Source organism: Phacochoerus africanus, chromosome 9 (assembly GCF_016906955.1).
Source record: "Phacochoerus africanus isolate WHEZ1 chromosome 9, ROS_Pafr_v1, whole genome shotgun sequence".
NCBI lineage: Eukaryota > Metazoa > Chordata > Mammalia > Artiodactyla > Suidae > Phacochoerus > Phacochoerus africanus.
In genome coordinates this window covers 103,838,528-103,860,818 of record NC_062552.1, presented here as the reverse complement: position 1 = coordinate 103,860,818, position 22,291 = coordinate 103,838,528, and the positions used below count along the sequence as shown (strand labels likewise).

General features: G+C 44.8%; 1 protein-coding gene across 6 annotated transcripts in view; it reads right to left on the bottom strand.

Annotated features, from left to right (window-relative positions):
• Nucleotides 1–22,291, bottom strand: part of NRXN3 (neurexin 3) — a 1,579,386-nt gene that overhangs the window by 1,525,064 nt on the left and 32,031 nt on the right. The gene's annotated exons all lie outside the window — the stretch shown is intronic.

The window sequence follows — 22,291 nt, the reverse complement described above, 5'->3', positions numbered from 1 at the left end:
GATTGAACCACACTGAACATACCAAATGAGTTCCTGCTTTCAAGAGCTGATTAGACAACCTGAATCTATTTTCCCCACCAGCCTTGTCTTCACCCAGTGACAATTACACCCCTTCCCTCCAGCCCTCCTCCACCACCACCTTTTCCTAGCAGGTCCCTCGCCTTTGATGATGGAGACCTAGCCCAGCACCAAATGGGTTAAAGAAGGCACACAAATAGCACCACCTTTGGCTATGTTCTTATGGAAGTCAAACGAGTCTATTAAGAGCTCATTACTTCAAAGGAAGCATAAGCCCTGATAAATCTGTTAAGAGATTTCCAACCAGTAGACAACTGTACTCGTTATTTGCTCTTTCACTGCTTATTATTACTAGAGACATTTGACAAAATGCAGGTCATCCCAGAGAACCTTTACCCAGAGTGAAATTCAGGGATATAGGGGATTAATAAAGGAAAAAAACCTAAATAAAGTATGGAAATCTCTAAATGTTTTTGGAGATTACCAGAGATTTAGAAAATAATCAGAGGCAAAATATGGGTCAAGCAACTGACTTTTCAAAGATCAATGATATATTAAATACATAGATACATGTGCCATAAATGTCATGGAGTCAATTTTTTAAAACAAATTTCATTAAACTATAATCATATTTTAAATGCACATTTCTGGCATTCATTTCTTGAGGCCTAGGATATTAATACTCATGGAGGAATGAAATCGTGCCAAAGCAAGTCATTCTCATGATTCGTTTTATTTAAAAAATTAAGTTTTGCTCTTTTTCTGGGAGGGGATAATAAGAAGAGAGAACGAAGGGCCCTAGATTAAGAGAAACCTCAGCATAAGTAACTATCAGAAAAATGTCTGACATTTGTGGACCATGCCATAGCCTTCAGCATCCAGATCAAGCATACTAAGAGGGAGGGGCTTGGGCAGGCAGATGGGAGATGCAGAAAGAGGAACGGGAACAGAGTAGGTATGTGAACTCACAAGATGGTTGTCAGCATTAAGAAATGACAAAAGGGGAGTTCCTGTCGTGGCGCAGTGGTTAACGAATCCGACTAGGAACCATGAGGTTGCGGGTTCGGTCCCTGCCCTTGCTCAGTGGGTTAACGATCCGGCGTTACCGTGAGCTGTGGTGTAGGTTGCTTGGCTCGGATTCTGAGTTGCTGTGGCTGTGGCGTAGGCCGGTGGCTACAGCTCCGATTCGACCCCTAGCCTGGGAACCTCCATATGCCGCAGGAGCGGCCCAAGAAATAGCAACAACAACAACAACAACAACAAAAAAGACAAAAGACAAAAAAAAAAAGAAAAGAAATGACAAAAGGACTTCCCATCATGGCCCGACAGGACAGGTTAAGAACCCAATTAGTATCCATGAGGATGTCGTTTCAATCCCTGGCCTCGCTCAGTGGATTAAGGATCTGGCATTGCCATATGCGGCTCGGATGCCGTGATACTGCTGTGGAGTGGCTGGCAGCTATAGCTCCGATTCAACCCCTGGCCTGGGAACTTCCATATGCCACGTGTGCAGCCCTTAAAAAAAAAAAAAAAAACAGAAATGAGAATAGGGAAGATCAAAAGAGACACCTGAGAGCAGTGTGGGGTTTAAAAATAAAGGGACAACAGTATTGTCTTCACCATAAAAAAGAAATGGTAATTTTGTGATGAAATGGAGGCGTCAGCTAATGCTCTGATTGGTAATCATTTTGTCATATGTTAAGTCTATCTAATCGGCACATTGTATACTTAAAATTTACACAATGTTACATGTCAATTACATTTCCTTTTTTTTCTTCTTTTTTTTGGCCTCCCCGTGGCATCTGGAGTTTCCTGGACAGGGATCAGATCTACGCTGTAGCTGCGACCTATGCTGCAGCTGCCGGGCAACACCAGATCCTTTAACACAATATGCCAAACCGGGGATTGAACCTGCATTCTGGAGCTGCAGAGATGCCACCCAAACTGTCGTGCCACTGCAGGAACTCCCCATTATATTTCAATAAAGCTGAGGGAGATGTTTTTAAAGGGGACTGACAAGACATTTGATACGGGATTAAAGATGTCTGGCAGGTGGGAGAAGTATGTAGAAGAGAGGAGAAGAGTAAATAAAAACTTACCAAATGAAGAGAAAGAAGGACACTTCATAGTCAGAGGGTATCTGAAGCCCTGAAGAAGCCCTTACAATAGGGCCCATTTATGTACTACTTGTTTTTCTTTAAACTGTGTTTCCGAAAGTGTATGTCCCTGACCACCTACATCAACCACCGGAGGATGCTTATTAACAATGAAGCTCTTGGGCCCCACCAAGTCCTAGCGAATTAAAATCTTGGGGAGGAGTTGAGGAAAGAGCCAAATTTTAAATAAGTTGCCCAAGTGATTCTCATGCTTACTAGAACTTGAGAGCCACTCCTTTAGAGTGACATATAAATCAAATTTTGGTAAATTAAATTGTATGATAAATGCACTAAGAGGCATTGGATATCTAATGGAACCCTGCAGTGGATCCTTTTGTAAAAGGAAGAATCCTTTTAAAATGCAAATACCCACCACCTGTGTTTTTAAAATTTAAATATGTACTCATTGTGACTTGAATAAAATGTATGTGTTCTTCAACTTAAAAAAAATCTTAAATAGAAATATTAGGCCAGAAATGAAAATCTGGGATCCCAATGTCAAAACACTCTGGTTTTGCAGGTAATAAAGCAAAACAGACATAAACAAGTATAACAGGAAATAACATAAGGGAGGGGAGAAACTGTGAAACAAAATACGGTTTGAGTTTAATTTTGCTTTTTTTGTTGTTTTTTTAGGGCCACACCCGCAGCATATGGATGTTCCCAGGCTAGGGGTGGAATCAGAGCTGCAGCTGCCGGCCTGTGCCACAGCCACAGCCACACCAGATCTGAGCAGTGTCTGCGACCTACATCACAGATTGTGGCAACGCCGAATCCTTAACCCACCGAGTGAGGCTAGGGATCGAACCTGCATCCTCATGGATACTAGTTGGGTTCATTACCACTGAGTCATGATGGGAACCCCTTATTTTGCTTTTTGAGATGGGGATTTTATTCCACTTTTAAGAGCTTTTCCATTAGTATCTTTTCTTCTTTTTCAGCCACTCCCACAGCATATGGACGTTCCCAGCCTAGGGATCGAATCTGATCTAGAGCTGCAACCTATGCCACAGCTACGGCAACACCAGATCCTTAATCCACAGTGCTGGGTTGGGTTTCAAACCGGTACCTCCACAGAGACAAGCCAGATGGTTAACCCACAGCACCACAGTGGAAACTCCATTAGTATCTTTTCTTACACAAACCTATCCCCTAAGCTTGTAGGGTTAAGAACTAGAAACCAAGGATTCCAGAGTCTATTCCGAAATACTCTTTTTCCCCCCTCCCTCCCTCAAAACACTCCCACGCACTGCAAAAAAACAAAACAAAACAAACAAAACTTTCATTTTCCCCAAAAAGTGAATGGAAGAACCAACAATCAAACAAATGACTGAAGTACCTACTGTATGTAAAGGCTGCATAAGATAGTGGGATACAAACTAGTATGATACATAGTTGCCAACCTCTGAGAGTTTAGAGTCTAGATGGAAGGTGTGTGATTGTGTTCATATGATATATAAAGCGGTACTCTAACAGTGAAGGAGAGGGGTTAAAGATCAAGGACCTCAGGGCCAGATTTGAATCCCGCCTTTGTTACTTTTTAGCTTGTGACCCTAGGAAAGTTGCTGAACATCTCTGTGCATTGGCTTCCCATCTGTAAAATCTGGATTATCATCATGCCAAATTCATAGGTTATTTTGAGGATTAAATAAATGAATATATGTAAAACTATGCCTGTATATAGTAAGGGCTACATAAAGGTTATTGTTATTTTTATTGTGCTATAAAAATATACTGATGTGTGAGACAACATGATGCATAGTGCCTGATGCACAGTAGGTGCTCATTGTGTGTTTGGTGACTGGATGAAGAATGAATGATAGATAATTAAGTCAAACGATGAAGTCAGAAAATAAGGACACCAGGACTATGAGGAGGACCCAGGGTATGCAGCAAAGCTTTCTGGAGGAAAATGGGATTTAAAATATGGCTTGGAAGATGGTTTAGGATTTAGAGTGATGGAGGACATTTCAGGTAACACTACCAGCTCCCAAGATCACCAATTGCATTTGTAAGGATTTTCCTGTCAACTTTCCAGAATACTTAGGATGTTGCCAGGTATATGGTAGGTCTATAACATATGCTGTACAAATAACAATGAACATATATAAATAATTCATATAAGGAAGAAGTGAAAGGTGATCTTAAGGATCAGAGTGTGGAACCATTGTATGAAGGCCTTGAGTTTCCAGGCTAAGGAAAATGGACTTGATCTTGGAGCTGATGAGAGACATTGAGGGCTAGTGGGCAGGAGAATGACCCAGGGAAAATGATGTTGAGGAAGATTGCTTTGTCAATGGTGTGGACAGGATGGATTAGAGGGAAAAGAGACAGAGGCAGAAAGATCAGTCATAGGAGAGGGTCTAGATTAGTATCGTGGCAGAAGGAAGGAAAAGGGACAAGAGGATTCACCAAGCTTTGGGTGACCGATGAGATGCTTCAGGGGAGGAACGGATGGGAGACTGAGTGAAGCATCATCATAAATAGGAAGGTAGGATGCGGTTGGGAGATGGATTTGGAATAAGGGCAATGATAAGTTCTGTTTTAGGCATGATAAGTTGAAGAAACATAAGAATCACTCAAGCAAAAAGTCTAAGGTGCAATTAACAATGTAGGACAAAGGTCTGTAAGAAAATCAGGACAAATATAAAAGTGTATCACCTCCCCTTCAAGGAAGAGAGTTTGTGCCCATGTAAGTGAATGAATCCTCAAAGAAAAAGAGGACCAGAGCACTGAGTCTTAACCTGGGATAGATGGAGGAATATTAAGATATCCTGGGGGTTCATTTTTTTCATGCATATTCAACATTAAAGTAAAATTTTACATTCAAAAAGAAAAAGGAACTATATGGCTTTCCAATATTGATGCAGAAAAATAATGCTCAAAAAATCTTAACTGAGACGGGTATAATTAGCAAGGAAGGAAAAGCATCTATGCTGGCTGAGTGTTATCTGTGTGACTGAAGAGGAAAGGGGGTGGGGGGGGGGAATGAAGATCAGCCTTCTTGTCAATCTCATAAACAGAGGGTCAGCAGCAGTCCCCCAGACCACACAGCCAAGCCCTGGAACAAGCACCTGGCTGGCTTTGGAGTTGGGCATTTAACCCAAGCCTGACGTTCAAGGGCTGCTGAAAGCTAAGACATGGGCTGGAACAGGGAGCTCAGGGAAGCAAAGAAGACCACGTCTTTCCAAAATAATCCCACCGTTGGCTCTGGATTTGAATAGATCTTCAATGAAGACTTAAAACCAGCTCTCTAAAAGTTCACCTAATGAAGGGTAGGGAACAATAGGGGGAGCCTGGATGAGCCTTTGATAGGATATTGAGAATTTTCAATACAGAATTCTTATACAACAATGCCTTTTTAAAAATAGTAACAAAAATTGGAAAACAACTGAAAGGTCTCCCATCTTGATGTCACACACTGACAAACTGCAGTCCTAGCTGGATCCAGGGACCATTCTGGATCCCACGAAAATGTGTGATGAGTTTACCCTTCCCCTCACTCTTTCTAGGCTATATCCCACCCTTCTTATGCCTATCTATCTGTGGTGCACAGGTTCTCAGGGTACACACAAGAACAACCGGAGAAAAGATCGCTAGGAGGTAAGACATACGAAGTTGAAATTGCCTTAGAACAGACTGCAAATCATATGCAGATTATATGCAAAATATATGTATGGCCCTCTAAACTATGCTACACCCTTTGGAAAAATCCCCATGGAGATAGCTGCTTCTGCAGCTCAGGAGAATGGAAATGACTATGAAAGCACAGTCATTTGTAAGTGGCTGTGGCCATCATGAAACCTGTCATGAAGATGACTAATACAGAAAATAGAAAGCATTTACTGAAACAGGCCAGAGAAAGATGCAATGCTCAGGAACCAGGCCAGAAGCTGAAGGCCTCCATCATTTAAGCTAATACTGTCTCCCCCTCCAACCTATAATATCCTACCCCCCTCAGATGGTTTTCAATCCATCCTTCCTTCCTTCATTCTGGCTGGGCAACTGGGGAAAGTATTGTAGGGGAGGAAGTCACTAAGAAAAAAAAAAGATTTGGATGTGGGGAAAAAAAAAAAAAAGCAGGTTATCTCTGCTAAGACTTTTCTCTCATTCACTCTCAGGGTAACTTTTCTCCCCCTGTAAAATCCACACATATCATCTCTTTTTCCATACTGAAGTAGAGAAATGAAATGTCACTAATTGCTGTAAGTGCCAAGTGCCAATGCTGAATTTTTATGAAGCCACAAGGACTTTTTAAAAGATTAATTACATAAAATCAGAAAGTAATGGAAACATCCACGCGATGTTTCTGGAGGAACCAAAGAGATGGCGAAGGTGGGGGTGGGGGTGTCTGAAAAAGAGTGAGGCCATAACTGACCACCGTGTCTGCAGAGTGACTGGGAACTTGGAAGAGAGAGAAGGGGAACGAAAAAGTACACATAATTAGAGCATTTTAAGCACTTAAAAGAGAAGAACTTCAGTTAATTGGGTAAAACGATAGAATCACAGCATTAGCTAATATTCGTGGACTGTTGACTATGTACAAGGCATGGCTACATCATGTTATTAAAAACAGCTCTCTGGGAAAGGCATTGCCATGATTTTGGTTTTACACGTAAGGAAACCAAGACCTAGAGCCAAAATCCCATTACTTAGTAAGGGGTGAAAAGCAGATTCTAAGCCAGCAGATGGGTACTCCAGGCTGGATAGTAACCATGACACTAGCTATCCTGTCTAAATCAGTGCTGGTGGAAGAGGAAGAAGACATGTTATGGAGAATTCAGAGCAGAAAATAGTGCCTGGACATTAATTTGACTTCATTTATGACCCTGGTGCATCATGATTTAAGGAGCACTGGGGAAGCCCTTTTAAATAAACGGCCACCATCTCCCTCTCCTCAATTTCCATCCCCAGATTCTACTAAAATATGAAGTTTTTCCTTTCCCGGGGCATTTCTTGAGGTTATTAAGCCACTTCCCTCATTAAAATGCAAATCTGAACACAAGTAGCATTTAGGTACGTCAGTCACTGCACTGTTGTGTGCATGCGATCATCAGGCAGCCAAGCTTAAGATCTTTCTTCAAAGATGGGACAGCCCAGGGCCATGTGAGTAAAGGAAGAATGGAGACACGTGGTCACAGGTGGACGTCTGCCACTGCAGGCAGGAGTGGGGGCTCAGGAGGAGGATGCGGGGGATGGGCCGGGATTGGGGAGAAGGAGGCTTAAAGGGAAGAGTCAGGTCTGAAGGAAACCTCCACCTACTTCCACAGTCATGGCTCAGACCAGCCTTTCCCCAGGCAATTTCCAGACTTTCATCATGACCTTCAGCATGGACTTCAGTTTCCGTATCCTACCTGGGGTTCTCCAGTGGCTTACAGAAGAGCCTAGGCCGCCTCAGCATTTTGTACAATGAATTGGCTAAGAACATTCATGGCATGTTGTCTGGATGTTGTAATAAACTAAAGCTGAAAGGCATAGCTAATTCTTTAGATATTGGAATAAGGGTCCAAAAGATGTGAGTGGGCAAAAGCAAAATTTAATGTTAAGGGACAAATATAATTGTGGCACTTCAGCACAACCTCCCACTGCTCCCCCTCCTCAAATCACAAATAAAAAGAAGTCAGTAGTCCCACCTGTTCTCAGCAATGACTGGACCAAACCTAGGGTTCTGGTTCAGAGAATAGTGTCATATATTAAGAGGGTCATTAACAAGATGGGCATGTCCAAAGGAGAATAAATGAATGGTAAGAGATCCAAAAGTATGCCACAAGCAGAACGGCTGGAAGAACTACAAACAAGAGAGAGCTAGATAAGGACAAGAGAGCTACGTTCAGACACTTCAAAATTTGCACATGCAAGATAAAGGAGAAAGCACATTCAGCAAGATGAGGGTGGAATAACAGGAGAAGCCGCACGTGCCAGAAAGCCAGAGAAGAGAGTCAAAGTGGGGTTTTAGTAGAAAACTACCAAAAATCCATTCCAACTCTAAGACATAGAGTTGCCATGAACCAAGGTGATCTGTAAAGAGGCCAAGCAACTATTTATTGGGTTAAACCATATGAAACTGCTGGTTTTGACCTACAAAAATTATCATTTTAAATGGTTCAAGTTCTTACCCTGAGAACACCACCCATCATCAGACCTAGAGCCAAAATCCCACTACTTAGTAAGAGGAGAAAAGCAGATTCTAAGCCAGCAGATGAATTCTCCAGGCATTAAATGAGGCCTCAACAAACCACTCAATAGCAATTAGGAACTGAGACTGAGGCAGATCAACCACTTACATTTATGATGTTGGCTTTTGCACAAGCCTTGCACAGAACAGGGGAGTGAACAGTTGAACTAATGGTGATGATGGTTTCCAGAAGAGATCCTATTGCTATTTCTCCAAGGCAGGTGGCACTCAGGTCCTAGCTTCTGGGTTTGCCCTTCCATGATGCCACCACGTTTCAAACTCACCACTAAGCCCTTTGTAGGATGTAACTGTACTAGCTCATTCACTCTTTGCCTCTAGACCAACTTTATTCTTACAGCACGGTGGTTGAACAGAACAGAGAATAGTCCTTCAGTGGCAGCCATGAATCACCAACAGTGTCTGTATGACATAACCACAAAGAGGAAAGAATGTCTGCAGCCCCTTCTCAATCTATTCCACGTCTGGGCAGGAGAGAGGAGAGGAGGGGTGAAGTTTCTTTGTTCAAGAACACCATGGAAGGAAGCGAGGTGAAGGCAGCTATGCTTGTCATTCTTAGGGTTAAAGTGTCAGCAATTATGGCTTCTAGAAAAGACTCTTCCCAAAGAAAGGAAGTCCTTGCTCTCCACATGTCGTGAACTTCTTTAAAATAGCTTTTTATTCATGACTGGCATGAAGCTCGAAGGGATGGCAGATGTGCTAGAGGAAAGAACTGTATCCAAATAGACCATGGTGTGCTGACTTTAAAAATCCAGGGATGAATTTAACAGAATCAAAGAATGGCCCAAAGTCTGTCAAATAAACCAACTGCACAAGTGCAGGAAAGGGAGAGAAATGGCTTAGCAGCCACATACACAAAATAGTAACGGTTTTCAGTAAATTTAAGTTCGGTATAATACTACAGTCATTTTTTTAAAAAGTAAGGTGTTTGGGGCTGCCACTAACAGACGTAGGAGTCTAGAAAAAGGAGCCACCAGTATATAATGAACAGGTTGCAACACGTCTACAACACTGTATGTGGTGTGAGCATCCTTCTTTAGAAATGATGCCCCAAAAAAGTTATTTTTCAGAGAACAATGACCTGGATGAAAGAATTTAGACCCTTGTCTGAGAATGCCCAAAGAAACTGGAGCTGTTTTAGCCTTTAGAAAAGCAAATCCATAAAGACAAAAGCCCTGTCTTCAAACACCAGGAGTATAATTAGATCTATTCTGCTTGTCTCCAAGGGCTGGAAGCAGTACAGGTGGCGAAAGCTATAGTGACTCAGAATAAAGGAGAGCGTGTGAACACTCGGTGTTGTTAGAATGGAACGGAATGCCTAAAGGAGCAAAGAGTTGCTCACCACGGTAGGGGTTCAAGCCAAGTCTGAATAAACTCTTACAGAAGAGATTCAAAAATTAGGTGCACGGAGAGCTTTCACAGCCTTGTGGGTCCTTTTCGTGTCTGAAATGATGATTCTAACAACAAAGTTTATGAGCATGTGCAATATGGCAGACTGGGGATGCAGGCACACATAAGTCTCCGTTCTCAGAGTAAGGCACTCCCTGTCCTTCAGGAGCCTATGGTGGCTGATGTGGGCATGTCAGGAATACACAGCTGACTCTAGCAGAGTGTATTAGAGGAGGGCTCTACTAGCCCCGTGGCCTCAGGTATAACGGGAGCTCCAACAAAGGGAAGCTCATTCATCCCACCCTCCCTTCCATCGCCTCCCTCCCCACCCCTCCTTTAATTATGAGGATATAAAATAGTTGTTTAATGCTGAAGCTTTCAAGCCCCTTCACTTTCCTTTAAAACACTGGTTTTCAAACATTGGTCCTATCAGGCCACCTGGAGGAAATGTCTGCAATGAACCTGGATTGCACTCATTAGCTCTCCAGGTGATTCTGATGCTTACCAGCATTTACAAACCACCACACTCAATAATCCAAAACCTGGATTCAAATCCCAGCTCTACCTCTTGCTAATGGTGAGATTTTGAGCTAGTTAACTATCCTGTGCCTTTTTCCTGTAAAATATCCGTATCTCACTTATAAAATTGGTATCTCTCGGGATCACTGTGACAATCGAGTACAAGCAGTTAAGAAGAGCACTTAGCAGAGCTCATGGCACACAGGAAGAGCTTGAAAGCAAGCAGTCACTGCTGTCATCATTCAGGAGACTGGGAGGTCTAGGCCCTGTCTCCACTCCACCCCACCGCCATCTCTGGCCAACACCATTTCCCCAGCAAGCTGGCCGCACTAGCAGACCACCTGCCCAAGTGTCCTCAGATGCCTCCCTCCATGTCAAGTCAGCTACGTGGCCCCACAGGGCACCCACCATCCTCAACTTTCAGCTACATTCCATTGCCCCACTCCTCCCAAGGCCTAGCCCCACAAACTGACTGGTGTACCCAGGTCCTTTCCTGACCTCCCTAGGCAGGTCTTTGGAATGGGAGGGCCTCCAAGGCTGCCGGAAAACAGGCTGTGTGACTTAGCTGAGGTCCGTGGAAGTTCTGTGCCCTCGGTTTTCTCTGCTGTTCAAGGTTGAAAATGGTTTTTCTTGAGTCTCATCGATGGCATCTTGAGCAGCACAATCTCTGAATGAGAGTCTCTCATACATGACAGAACATTTAGCATTCATGGCTTCTTGCTCCTAAATGCCCCCAATGCCCCCCTCAACACTGGAGCAACAAATATCCATCCCACACCCTTGAGAGGGCCCATGACAGGGCAGCACAATCCCATTGAGACTACAGGATCGCTTGCATGGTGTTTCCAGCCGTGACTCTGACCTGGCCCTCCAGAACTGAGAAACAAACTGAGACCATAACCAGCATCCAGTGAGTCTGCCTTGCCAAGACAGTAAAGGAGGTGGTTTCAAACAGCTCTAGGAAAAGGCACCAAGGCCTTGCGGTCTGTTCTTTGAGTTAGCCAAATCTGGAGGCATGCTGGAAAGCAGCTCCCGACTCACACTTACTCATTAGGAACAGCCATGGGAGCCAAAGGGGTCTTCCCAGCCCCCAGTTGGGAAACTGGCTGGGAATTGAGCACTGTTAGCCCAGCCATTGGCCCCCTTCTAATCCAATCATGCACAGCAGTGGTGGATATCCCTGCAGCCTGCAACCCCCCACTGAGCTGAGCCCAAGATGGGCACTAATAAACACTGGTTCAATTACTTTCTGTCTCGAGGTAAACCCCAATTAAACAAAAACCATGGAGTTCCCATTGAGGCTCAGCGTGTTAGGAACCCAACTAGTATCCATGAGGATACTATGGACTCATTCCTTGGCCTCACTCAGTGGGTTAAGGATCCAGCGTGGCCACAAGCTGTGCTGTAGGTTGCAGATGTGGCTTGGATCTGGTGTTGTGGCTGTGGTATAGGTCAGTAGCTACAGCTCCAATTTAACCCCTAGCCCGGGAATGTCCATTTGCTGCAGGAATATCCCTAAAAAGAAAAAATAAATAAAAATAAAAATTAAAAAGAGACCATCTTTCAAAAGGGTGGGGGTAAAATTAAAAGCTGAGTCTTGAACACTATTTATTCACTGAGCAAGTGTTTATTCTGTGTTATGATGTATTAGCACCATTCTAGGCTGAGACCATACAGTAGTGAACAAGAGTGTACCTTTGTGGGGTGAAGATTCTGGGGGAACTCTGTGTGAGACATCTCCAAGGCCAGACCCACGGGGTCTGCATCCTGCTCCACCACTTTTTTACTGGATGGGACTGATGAGTTAACAACCCTAAATGTCAGTTTGTTCACGGGTGAAATGGGTCTAATAGCAGAATCCACCCCCTGGGCTTGTCGAAAGAATTAACCGATGCACACCCAAAAAATTAGTATTTCAGTGCCTGGCTCAAAATGCAAGCTCAATAAATATCAAGGGTTTTTTTTAATAAATAAGGGGGAAAAGCAAGTGAGACGATTGCCCAAAAGAAGAGGAAAGAAAAGACAAAATATATAATGGGTACCACTGGAGTTAGGAGCCGGCAGTTGTTGGTAACGGAGGAGAAGGCATTCTCCTGAATCCTCCTCCCCAAGACATCAAAGTTAGATGACCTAAACCCTCGGAATGGAGAAGGCTGAGAGGTCATTTGATTTAAAGAAGCCTGATGTCTAGGAAGGTTAATGACTTCCCCAAGGCCACACAGCTTCTGGGCAAAGCAACAAAGCAGAGGGAGGCAGAAAGACAAAGCAGATATTCCAGAATGGGTTTAAATCCCAACACCTACCATAACTGCTTCTGGCCTCGAGCAAAGGATTCAATGTTTGGGAGCCCAAGGTTCCTCACCTGTGAAGCAGTAGGCGCCTTGGCTCTCTCTAAAAGTCCCTTTCCTCCCTCTCACTGGGATTTCTTGGTCTCACTTGAAAGCAGGGGTGGCCAGGGCCTAAGTCTGAGGGACCTCTTCACTGACAGCAGGACGATCAGGAGGGAAGGGGAGAGTGTGACAGGGAGAGAACAGAGCTGTGCTTGGAGGGTCTACAGCACAGCGGTGGAAGCATGCCTCTAAACAGCTAGCAGGGCCCAGACACCGGCAAAAGAAGGCTTTGGTTTTAAGCCTCCCTGAGCCTAGGTGTCTTTATCTGTAAAATGGAAACACATGTGGAAAGGGTCGAACACGGCAACTTATAATAACAGCTGGCTTATCCATTGCTTACCGTGTGCCAGGCACTGTTCTAAAGACTTGACATGCGTGTGCTCACTTGATCTGCACAACAGCCCCATGAGGTAGGTACCTACCATCCCCGTTTTACAGATGAGGAAAGTAGGCCCCACAGAGGAGAAGTAACCTGAACAGGCCCTACTCTTCTGGCGCAGAGGCAGGGTGTCAACCCAGACACCTGGCTCCAAGCCTGTGCCCTAACCCAGGGGTAAGGTAAGTTTTTCTATAAAGGGCCAAATGAAATCTTTCAGATTTTGCAGGCCAAGTATCTATGTCACAGCCGCTCTACTTTGCCTTTGCAAAGCATCTATAGACAGTACAGAAACGAACAAGTGTGCCTGAGTTCCAATAAAACTTTATTTGTGAACACAAGTCCAAATTTCATAAATTTTTTAGACCACAAAGTATCCCTCCTTGGTTGCTTTCAACCATCTAAAAGTTGAAAAATCGTCCTTAGCTTGAAGGCCCTGTGCAAACAGGCAGCTATCTTGCCTCACGGTACCTAACCTTGTAATAGGACGTGTCTGACCAAGGGGTGGACAAGTATTCATTCCCTTTCTCTTCCCTAAATTTGTTTTGCCTCTTAGCTTCCAACCACCCAGAAAGCGGATATTTCACCCTGTGCCCTGCAGAAGAGATGGGCCATAAGGCTTTGCAAAGTGGGTTACACCTTCCTCAGCGAACATTGCCCTGTAGGCCCCAAAGGCAAGCAGAGACTGGGAATTTTAGGTCAGTGTGTCTCCAACTTTAATGGGCAGACATCTGACTCCACAGGGCTGGGGTGAGCCTTTCTAATGGGCTCCTAGGCAAGGCTGATGCTGCTGGGTCTGTGGGTCAAGCCCCTTCTCAGAGCAGCAAGCTTCCAGAGCATAAACACAAGTCAGAGGTATCAGGCATTGCCTCCGGGCTTCCGGTGCAGAACTGGACTAAGGGACTCCCCAGAGACAGGGCAGGGCTCAGAACAAATCAGCAGGTCCCCTCTCCAAGGACAGCACTGAGATGACTTGCACTGGAGGGGGAAGACAACTCGAGGGGCAGAAGTCAAGGGCAGGCAGAGGAAGGCTTGAGCAAAGGCCATCAGTTCCTTCTGGTAACAGCAGACGGAGGCCCCCTCTGGGCCTCGGCAGACAGGAGCCCCTCCTCCCACGCCTGCCAGGGCTCTGATGGACCAAAGCAAGAGGCCTATTTCCTCATCAGGCCTCTGAATAACTAGGGCACTTCCACAAGGTCACAGTTATTCATTTAAATTCCAGCCCTAATCAGCAGGCAGAGCCTGAGAAATTATTCCCTTCTGAGGGAAGAAGCTCTGGTTGGAACGCCATAAACAGCCCCCCACCCCGCCCGCCAGGGCTGGAGGGAGAGTCTCTGGGGGAGGGGCTGAGTGGGGTCTCACAACCACAGGCCCAGCTCTGTGCCCTTCTCTTAGCTCCTCCCTCCACCCCACCTTCTCCCCGCCTCCAGAGGACTTCCTGTGGCCCTGGCAGAGGGTTCTAGGGCACAGGGGCAGTGGGGAGAGGCCTGAGAGGAAGCACAGTTTGCTCAACAACAAATCCTAATGGGCCAGCAGCTCAGGATGAGCACTTGACAGGCATCCCCTCTGGGCCTCAAATGGGTTACATGGTCTTGGAGATGTCCCTCCCCTCACGGGGCCTCCCTTTCCTCCCCTAAAAAGTCAGAGAGTTACAACCCTTGGACAGGACAGCCTTTGCGCTCCAACATGTCTTGGGACCTACAGACCCACCGTCTCTAGTGCTTATGGCCACATCTCCAGCCCAAGAGATATTTTTGAGGTCCAACTATGGTGCCATGCATCGTGCAGGAGTTGGGAATGCAGACATAGATAAGATGCACCCCCCCACCCTGTCCACAGCTCAGCCTTACAAATGCCAGGGTTTTAAAGACAAAGGCCCAGATTTTGGAGGCAGACAGGTCTGAAATCCTGGTTTGTACTAGCAGCTGCTGACTGTGAGCAGTCACTCAGTCTCCTTTGCCTCTTCTGCAGTGAGAAGAGTAACACTTACCTGGAGGGTTGATGAGAAGAGTTAAACAAGAGAACGCATGGGGGGCCTCTGAGCTGAGCGCTCCTCACCCCCCTTCAGGCCAGCAGAGCACAAATGCCTCTTCCGCCACTTTAATAACTTTGACCCTCCTTCTCAAGGACTAGGAGGAGTGGCTGGGGCTTTTCCCACACAGAAGTGCAGTGAAAAATCACCAGCCTCTTTTGTATCCTGTGTCCAGGACACTCTATCCAAGTCCACAGCCCATCTCCTGGACCTTGGGAAAGGTGTTGTCTGCCAGGCATCACCTCTGACAGCATTTTACAGTAGGGTTACTTATAACCAACCTCCTCAACATGTAAAATTAATCAATTAATCAATAGTCCCTTTATAGTCTTCCAGCGGCCCCTGGGTAAATAGTTACATTAGCTCATAAAAATCCCCAATTTGTCTTCCTGAGGGGAAGGAGAAAGAAACATCAGAGAACCACTAAAGGCCTCTTGATTTGAAGCCACAGCACTGCTGGCTCCAGGTTGCCTGGCCAGGGCTTGAGAGGCGGGAGGCTGCCCACTGACCTTAGCCAGGGCTAGGCAGCTCTGGCTGCCTCCTGCCATGTCCAGCGTCACAAGGGAAGTTTCTGGACCAGTGATTTGCTTCAGGCTCAGAAACCACACAAAAAAAAAAAAAAATCAAGGGGTCATCGGGGTAACAAGATTGGCAATTGGCTCTTGCTACCTCAAAAGCAGAACCAAGGGCACAAGATTTGGAATCCCTGCTTGGCCCTGCTATTCAGTGGCTGGATTAGCTCAGCACGGCACTCAACCTCCTGGCCTCAACTTCCTCAGCAGAAAAATGGGGCTCAGGCGACCTATATCAGAGGGTTATTAAGAGAACAAAATCAGATAACGGTCGTGAATTGAGACAGTGCGTGTTGGGCTAGTGAGAGTTGCTATTTTCTAAGGTCGGGTCCCCCACTGACCTCTACCCTTTGAAGAGATGGAGGGGAGCCTATGGGTCCAGAGTGTTTTGCCCCATCAGGACCAGAATGATGCCTTTGTGAGAATTACGAAAAGGTGCCCCCAGGTCAGAGGCAGCCCCCCAGGCACAGGCATAGCAAAACACAAACTGGATTTTGGCCCACATGTATCCCCTGAGCTGGGAGCCACTGTGCAGGACATAACACACACAGGTCTAAGTAGAGAGCCTGGGTCATCTCTGCTGCAAATCAGGAAGCCAAGCGGCACGTTTACAAATAAAACCTTCGGTGTTGGGCTTACTCCCTCACCTCTTGGAAGTATCCCAGAAAACAGCAGCTCAGCAGACAGCCTTCCCAGACCACCCTCTATAAATTAGCAACTTCATTTTTACCTGCTTTATTTTTCTCCACAGGACTTATCACCCACCAACTGATACAAAAATATGTAGTATATACATATGTGAGATGTATGTGTGTGTGTATACATATATATGGTGTGTGTGTGTGTGTATTCCCTTGTCTTCCCCTATATCTGTAACAAAAGATCCATGAGGAAAGGGATGGTCTTCTGTTTTGTTCACTCTTTTATCCCTAATGCCTAGAACAGTGCCTGGCATACTGTAGAGTCTCAATAGATATTTGTGGAATGAGTGACTGGACTAAACTACTATTAAATAGAAGGAATAAATTTAATGGTGCCTTCCTAGAAAATGCTGTCCTGAGCTTTGGGTCAAACATCAATTGCTTTGAAAGGTTGCTGGCAGGCAGTAGAAAGCAGGCAGGGAAACCCTGTGTATTTGCTAGGGATAACTATATTATCCTCTTATACTCAATATTTCATGCAGATGAATGATCAGAAAGCCTAGAGTCTGGCTGATCCTTTCGCATGTTCAAAAGCAACGAGGAATAAATTCATTTGGAAAGGGGGCTACTAAAAAAGAAAATGTCACATTATCTCTGAGCAAAAACAAACAATAGCCCCATTAGGAAATACGAGATCTTCAAGCAAAGAAAGGCAGGGGTGGGACCCAGAATGTTCTAATGGAGTACTCAAGGGCTCTGGAGTCTGAAAGCCCCAAGTTCAAATTCTAGTGTGCTATGACTTTGGACAAACTGCTTAACGTGTCAGGCTATAAATTTCCTTCACATTAAAATGTATTTAACATATCTATCTTGTACTGATGCTATAAGAATCATATGTTAAAAAAACAAAATAAAAGAATATACATGGAAATATCTAAAAAAGATGATACTTCCTTCTCATTTGGTAGGGTTATTCTTCTTAACCCAATGTTCTAGACAGTTTGGAATGATTTCCAACCATTCTAAATCACGTGACACTTCTTATCTATAAATGGTGGTACCCCTCATATGAGTCTATGTGTATGTGTGTATATACTTATATATGTCTATATGCAAATATTGCTTCCAATTAGGGCTCTGGATGAATATGCATTTTAAAAAGAAATGCACAATTGTCCTAAGGATGGTTCTTCCATTTGTCCATTGGCAAAATGATTCCTCTTTTCCTTTCTTCTTCTTCTTTTTTTTTTTTTTTTTTACAGTGAGCATGTATTAGATATATAACCATTAAGGATAAAAATACTGTTAATTCCATTGTGGAAAAGTAAAGTCATTTCTCAGAATAAAAAGAAAGAAACCTTATTTTACCCACATCATATTTTCCATACTAAGTATATATCTTCAACTTTCAACCATTCAAAGCCATAGAAGATAAGTAGATTTATGAAGACAAAGGGAAAATACTCACTAAATTGGAGAATACATATCCTAAGAGCATCTTTTTAAAGTATTTTTTAAAAAATGCCCAACTTCCATTTCTTTGATTCACCCAGAAATATTAATCAGAAGAAAGTAATTGTATAAGCATGGGAACCACATTCCTTTGGTTTTAAAATGGTTCTTCAAAACCAATACAAATCCATCAATGCAAGGCATTTCTTATAAACCTAAATCGATGAAAATGCAATAATGTACTTAGATTTTTGTTCTGCTTAGAGTCTCTAGAAGAAGATCTCACTCAGAGTCAAACCATGCACAATCTGGCAGAGGGGAAATTTCCACGGCAGCTGTGCAAACACAAAGACTCACCTGGACCTTGACTGACATCTGTGGCAGCATTTTCAAATGGAGGGAAAGGAAGAGGAGAGAAAGGGGGAGAAAAAGGAAGAAGAATGTTAGCAGCACACACACACACAATGCAATGTGCCCTTGCATGACTATCAAGTTCATGCAAGACCCCCAAGTTGCTCAGACTCTGAGCACTTAGTTCTACCTTCACCCAAAAACCACCCATGCAAGCCGAGGGGCCAGGCTCCCTTGTCACTGTGCATGTAACAGGAGAGGTGAGCTTCATTATCTGTCCGGAAAGACATCATCCTGGAATCAGATAGGGCTCCACAGAGCCAAGCAGACTGGAATCCTGCAAGAATATTGGTTAAAATATTCTGGTTGATTTTGGCATACCGGCACCCAAGCAAATCCTCCTCCCTTCCAGATAGAGAACACTGGACATGACGTCAAGCAAGGTTTCCCCATGGAGAGAAAAAATAATAATAAACCACTCCCTTAAGGAAAAAAGGTAAAGAGGCGTAAGAATTAAGAGTAAGTTGCAGCGTTATTCACCCCACAGGACTGAAGGACACAAGATCACAAAACATTTATAACTCCCTCCTTCCCCAGTATTCCCAGTACCCATTCTTCATCACAGACAGCAGTGTGTGTGCACGAGATTGTGTGTGAGTAGATCATTTGCCACACAAATTGAAATCCTGCCTCTCCCTTTAAATTTTCTCCTTGCTTTCCCCCTCACCATTAATGACAGAAATTGCCATTGCAATCACTCTGACAACTACGAATAAACATCCAGCCCCGGGAAGGCTGACATTTGAATTAAACCAATGAACTTTCAAAAAATGAAGAACGGTTCACTCCCATCATCTCCGTGAGCACAATCTCCTCCTCCTCTCCTCAGATGTAAGCTAGAATTATGGTGGAGAAGCCAAACCAAGAACACCACCAAAGTACTGCTAGTCACCCCAGTCTTGACCTGATAGGTTATACTACAGCTTAGGAGAAGGAACAGGGCTGCTTCTGGAAACCACTGGCCATTCAGGCCCTCTGGGTGACTCAGTTAGAATCACTGAACCATGGGTCTGGGGTAGCCACAGACATTATCTGGTTTAATTCTTTTTTGTTAAGATGAAAGATGAGAGAGGTTGAAAAACCTGCCAAGTGTCACACAGCTAGTTCAGGGTACAGATCCTAGAAGACACTGGATCTCTTGAACCCCACCCAACTCAATATTCATCCAACTGAAACCCAGGCCCCCCTAGGGCATATGGGACCTGAATTCCAGTTGCAAGTTCCAGTGAGCACCTGAAGCCACAGGGAAGCAGGGTGAGAGCCTCCGAGTTACCCCACAAGTGGGTCACAGGTTATCCTGGGTGACTCTAGGATTTGTAAATCTCCAGCGAGTTCCTTAGGGCTCTTGCCCCAGGAAAATCCAGGCGTTGACCTAATTCACAGAAACAGCTGGGCATGTCTCCAGCCCACGCCCTGCATTCCCTAGAAGCTGTATCTGCCCAACTGGAGACATATAGAGAGCTCTGAATCATTCCTTAACCACACCCCCTTCCAAATTTTCTGGCGAGTTGTTAGATTTAGGGGTGGAGCAGCAGCAGGGAGGAAGAAAAGAGGCAAAATAGAAGAGGTGGGAAAGGAAAACATGCTGCATAAATAACTAAGCAGAGCCATTAACCGTGACTGATGGACTGCCGAGAATAGTGGTTGTTAAAATATCCCTTTATTAAACAGGGTACGAAACTGTTTACATGTGGTGGGTGGAGTTCAGTGGTGGAAGTGTCGACACCATTGTTCACAGAAACACATTCTTTGGGGGCACCAAAACCCAAAGGAGATAGGACACCTGGAACACCAAAGATCTTTCGATACTAAGTTGCCCATTGGGGTACTGTGGTTACAATCCGGCATTATAGAGAAAGATAGATCAGGTTCAAATCCTGAACTGCGCCACAGCCTTGGGTCAATCATTGAACTTCTTGAATTGTTTCCTTCAGCTATAAAATGGGAAGATAACACAGCCTCCCCCATGTCAGTGTTATGAGAATTAAATAAGATTAAATACTTGGAAAGCACTTAACTCAATATAAGGCAAATACTGCATAAATGTCAGCTGTGCTGATTGTTATCATCTTGAATTACCACGGACAGAATTACCAAAAAATGTTGACCAGACGGATCTCTGGAAATGCCAAGAGACCACAGGAATTAAGCCATTATTTCTTTTGGTGACTTGGGTTCAGCTCTTCTGATTTGTGGATGAAGATGTTGCTCCAGCCCTCCCTCCCTCATGGTTCTTTCCTCCCTCCCACTACTCAGAAAGAACTGGGGCAAGGGGTTAGTTAAAAGATTCTGGGTGAGCAGAAGCAGAAGCCAAAAGAAATTCCAATCTTATTTATTTTGTTTTCCCTCCTGAAGCCTTAATATGGCCCAATTCTCATCCAGCACATAAAAAAATACAGCATCTCTTCTTGTCAAAGTGGGGCAACAAGGCCACCAAGAAAAATGAGCTTTAACCAGGGCAGTCCAAGCTCAGATCCTGGCCGTGGCACCAAACCGGAGGCAGTTCTGAGCATGCATTCTCTTAATTTTTTGATTGTTTTGGGCCGCACCCTTAGCATGTGAAAGTTCCGGGTCAGGGATCAAGACCTCACCACAGCAGCGGCCCAAACCACTACAGTGACAATGCAGGATCCTTAACCCGCCATGCCACAAAAGAACTACCAATTCTAAGCATTTATGTCCGATGTGAGGAAAAGCGAGACACAGTATCTCTGGCATCTGTTCAAAGAAGCAGTGAGTGACTTGAATCTCTGTATTCAATTCTGACAACAGAATTAAAGGGAGGGGCTCTGGTGGGAGAGGGAATAAGGGACAACCAGAACCTCAACAATATCCATCTGCTCCACTGTCCATCCAGCATCCTTTTCCTCCTCTTCTTGTAACAAGTCCCAGCTGTATTCTGGGGGACCCCCCTTTCCTACCCTTAGTCCTGTGGTTTGATAAAGATGGCCCCCGCTGCTACCCAACTTCTGAGGATAGGCATGTCATTCAGGCCAGGTCACAGGAATTATCGGAGAGAGTGGTGCAGGGGGAGGGGGGCAATCCATAGCTGGGTTACTGGGATTCAGGCTCTGGCTCTTCAGGCTGCATAGACTTTGCCAGTTACCTGAGCTTTCTGTGGTTGAGTTTCCTTATCTGTAAAAGGGGTGTGATTATAGCTCCTACCTCCTAGGGTTGTAATGAGGAGCTTAGAATAGTGCCCAGCATACAGAAAGCGCTCAATCCATGTTAGCTGGTAATTATATTACCTTCATATATGAAGGGGCAAGGGTATTTTTTTTTTTAAAGTAAGCTTTCTCATGGTCACACAGCAAGGAAGGCTGACCAGAAACACGGCTGGGGGTTTCTAACTCCACTTCCAAGGTGATCATTCCCAGAGCTCCCTCTGTCTGTCATTGCTACTGTTACACAACCTGGAGTTTATGTTGAGGTTGGGGGGCAATATTGGACCCCAGGACAGACCAAAGGAAATACACACATGCAAATATGTGTTTATATCGATTTTTTGACAGATAAAAAAGGGGAGCAAACTGCAGAAGAAAAGGCAGTTGACAACCAGATGAGATTGATCCAGAGGAAGTGGCATCTTCTCCCGTGCCAGCACTTCCTCAGCTCCCTCCTGCTGTTTTATTTTCTCACACTGCTTGGCCTGTAGTTTTCCAGAGCACCACTGCATTTAAATCTATATTCTATTTTCTCTCCTAGAAAATAGGTCAGATCCAAGGCCGAGTTCACCAGGTGGGGTCCCAGAGGGTTGGCTGGGCCTCTCCTCCAGGAGCCTGGCAATGCAGCTTGCCCTACACTCCCCAAGCTCCTCCAGGGGCATGGGGGGGGCCTGGGGGTCTAAAAGTAGCAAGTGGGGGAATCTTGGACTTCTGCCTCTTGAAATGATCCACCTCAAATGAGGGGTGAGCTGGGAGGTCTCCCCCAGTTGAGCTACACGTTGCAATAGCCACAGATGGAGGGTCCTTTCTCTGCCCCACCTTATTAGAAGAACAAGATCTCCCCAAACTGCAGGAAATTGTTTCACTTGAACTTTAAAATAATGATGCTGAGCCCACACACTTGTGGTTAAAGTTATTGTTGAATATACAATAAGCATCCTTGCATTTAGAATGGATGAGCAATGGGGTCCTGCCGTA